A 3,841-nucleotide genomic window follows, 5' to 3' on the forward strand; every position below is an offset into this window, starting at 1 on the left:
TCCTTGTAGAAACGCTGACTTTACGTCCATCTGATGAGCTTCCCAATCCAGAGAGTTAGCCAGAGCAAGTAAAGACCTCATTGAAGTGTTGCGTATCACAGGCGAGAATACCTTCTGGAAATCAACTCCGCAGCTTGCGAGTATCCTTGGGCTTCCAGACGCGCTTTGAATTTCTCAATCGATCCATCAGCATTCCGCTTGACTTTGAAAACCCACTTACTTCCAACTACATTCTTTCCACTGGGTAAAGCTCCCAGCTCCCACGTTTTATTCTCCATCAGTGAAATATACTCAGCATCAGTGGCTTCAATCCGTCCCTTTTTCTGATCACATGACCATGCTTCATTAATGTTCCTGGGTTCATTAATATCTGCAATGAGATCATCTGCAACATATACCTCTTCATCGGGGTATATAACAGGGGGTCTTCGTTCTCTTCGCGAATTCAGATTCTTAACTTGTTGCATAAAAGTTTCTTCATAAGTTTCTCCCACTGGATTATTAGGTTCAGGATGAAAAATCTCTTACTGCAAGATCATCATTTTCCACGTTATCATCATCAGTTTGCATTAGAGGTGTCTGTATCTCAAATGTATTAGCAGTGTTTGAATTTTTATTGTCAAAGTTGTAAAACTTCCATTCATCAAAAATTACATCTCGGCTCTTGATGAATGACTTTGTTTCTGGATTGTACAATTTGAATCCTTTTGTACCTTCAGGATAACCAACAAATATGCATTTCGACGATTTAGCGTCTAATTTCTTCCGTTTGATATTAGGAATATGGGCATAAGCTAAGCAAACAAATACCTTCATGCTTGACACATCTGGCGTATATCCAAAGAAACATTCAAAGGGTGTTACCTCTTTCACAGCAGTAGTAGGACTTTGGTTTCTTATATAGGTTGCTGTACTCACAGCCTCAGCCCAGAATTCAGTGGGAATGTCTGCATGAGCCATCATCGATCGAGCGGTTTCTAATAGTGTCCTGTTCATCCGTTCAGCCACTCCTTTTTGGGCTGGATTGTGGGGGACAGTGGTTTGATGTGTTATGCCTTTTTCTTTCAAGTATGAATTGAATTCTTTAGAGCAGTATTCACCTCCATTGTCAGTGCGCAAGATATTCACCTTCTTTCCAGAATTCTCAGCATAGTTTACAAATTCCTTGAACTTTTCCAGGACTTGGTTTTTCTGTTTGATCAAATATACCTGTGTATATCGGGAAAGGTCATCAATAAATGTGACAAAATATAAAGATTTTCCAAGAGATGGTATCTCCATTGGAACACACACATCACTGTGAACAATTTCGAATGACTTCTCTGCTCAGCGAGGGTCGTTCTTTGGATAGGGAGTCCTATGTTGTTTCCCCATAATACATGATTCACACACAGACTTGATTTCATCTTCTTGAAAATTATTCATTCCTTTAACCATATTACCTTTAGCAAGTTTCGAAATGTTATCATAAATGATGATCGTCCAGGTTAATAAAGTCGTGAGAAGGACTGTTCTTGTTGTTGTTGACTGACGTTTCGACATCTTCAGAAAAAAAACAAAAAAAACATATAACAAATAATTTTGCACATATCTCACCTTTTGCCAATAACTTTCCATTTCTTGAGATTAAGCATTCATCTCCTTGAAACTTTACTGAGGCACCCAATCTTGTCATTGCTCTTACAGATAACCAGTTTTTTTCTAATTCTGGAAGATACAGTACTTCACGAAGACTAATATTTTGGGTACGACCATTGATATCTGCCAAAATATTGCATGATCCTTTTCCGTACGCTGATATGGTTCGATCACCACCTAGGTTTACAATGCATGGCTTCCCAAAATCCACATAATCATATAGACAGTTCTTTTGGTATGTCATGTGCTGAGTAGCCCCAGAGTCTACAATCCAGTGGACATTATCTCCACAGTTGGATGTAATTAAAGCTTCTTGATCAAGATCAGCTTCATCTTTCTCTGCACAATGGACGGATCCCTTATTTTGATCACCATGTTGTTGCTTATTCCCTCTTTTATAACGTTCTGGACAGTCTCTGGCAAAGTGTCCCTTTTTCTTGCAATTGTGACAAAATCCTTGAAGTTATTTCTTATAATCCCATCGTTCTTTCCCTTTTCTATGAGTTGACTTGTCATTGTTGAATCTACCTCTTTGAACGCAATAGGCATCCTCATACTTCTTTTCATCACCCATTCTGTCCACATCATTCAACAACATGCTTTTGACTTTTTCAAACGTTAAGCTATCTTCCCCAACAGCATCTAATGCGGTAATCAGAGGTTTGTACTCATCAGGCAGACTTGCCAACAAGGTCATCGCCAATTCCTTGTCATTTGCACTTATCCCCATCTCTCGCATTTGATCATGAAGTGAACGCATGTGATTGATATGTTGCAACATATTACTTCCAGACTGGAATTTGCAGGAAAAGTATTGCTGCCTAAACTTGATTTTCAGCAAAATTGACACTCGTGCAAATTGGGCTTTTAGGGCATCCCACGCCTCTCTCGCTGTTTTCGTTTCCCGGACATGAATTTGTTGTTCAGGCTCGACGCCAAACAAATGTAAGTCCACGCCTTCTTCGCGGAAGATATGAACTTCTATTTCACCGCTTCAGGAGCATCATCAGCAGGACTTTCTGCATATCCATCGGCGTGTTCAAATAGATCTAAACTTTCGAGGTGTAATCGCATGTTAAATACCCAGTCGCGATAGTTTGTTCCATTCAGCTTTGTCATTTTCTATTCAAAGTCGGTTGACATCGCCATATTGTTGCAAGCTTCAGTCTCACTTCGTTTTATTTAAAACATTTCATTGCTTTCAACTCAAATCTTCGATACTACCCAGACGTTCTAGTGTCCTGGGCCCATAACCTATTAATTTATTATTAAAGCAAAAACAAAACGACATATATTTAATAGTTTAAGTTACATAGTGAGCGTTGTTCTAAACCATGCGGTGTCGAGCAGAACAGAAGATAAAAGTGAGTAAGTGTAAAATTAGCATACAATAAGTAGTGCATACGAGATCATGTAACTAGTACTATGATCAGATATCTTATACTTGGTTTAATACACATTTAATGTATCGTCATTCCTAACATAACTAATGTAATATTGTTTCAGCATGACATAAAGTTGGCATTAATACAGGGTATAAATTATCTATTGTTTAGCATTGCGCCTAAAACATACTTTTTACTACAGCTACCTACATTGATTAACATTGGGTTCACCAATATCATCTGAATCAAGGAGTAGATCTTTTTGACAATCTAAGTCATCTAGCCATGAGACATGTGGCAACTGATAAATTTCATCAAATGATTGACTGCTTATCTCCTCATCATTACTGTTATTGGTTAAGTCATTAGCATATGGTATGAGGTACAGGTATATCCGAGAGTATCCAAATCCTGACATTTCTTTATATTTCTGGAATGTTAATGGTTCTGGAGGATCTGTACCAGGAACACGTTCAACAAAACTGCCATCCCTAAAGGCCAGTTTATATATGACACCACAATCAAGTCGCTTGTTAAAGACAGAATGCTTCTTAACAGCGGCACAGAGAATCGCTTCTGCAGTAGCAGATGACCCTACTTTTAACGGTATTGTCCCGTCTCATCTTGCCGGTCTCAACCATAACCCCAATTTGGATAGCAATATCTTTATTTTCAATTCTTCTCTTTTTATTCGCACTTCTGTTTGAGAATGAATTTTGCCTTTCCTTTTCTTTTCTGGCGTTGTTGCTAGTCTGACTGACTAACCGACCGACTGACTGACTGACCGACTGACTCGTGTGAATTTTCGCCCCTCACCA

This window comes from Xenia sp. Carnegie-2017, unplaced genomic scaffold (genome assembly GCF_021976095.1).
Source record: "Xenia sp. Carnegie-2017 unplaced genomic scaffold, XeniaSp_v1 HiC_scaffold_47, whole genome shotgun sequence".
In the NCBI taxonomy this organism is placed as follows: domain Eukaryota; kingdom Metazoa; phylum Cnidaria; class Anthozoa; order Malacalcyonacea; family Xeniidae; genus Xenia; species Xenia sp. Carnegie-2017.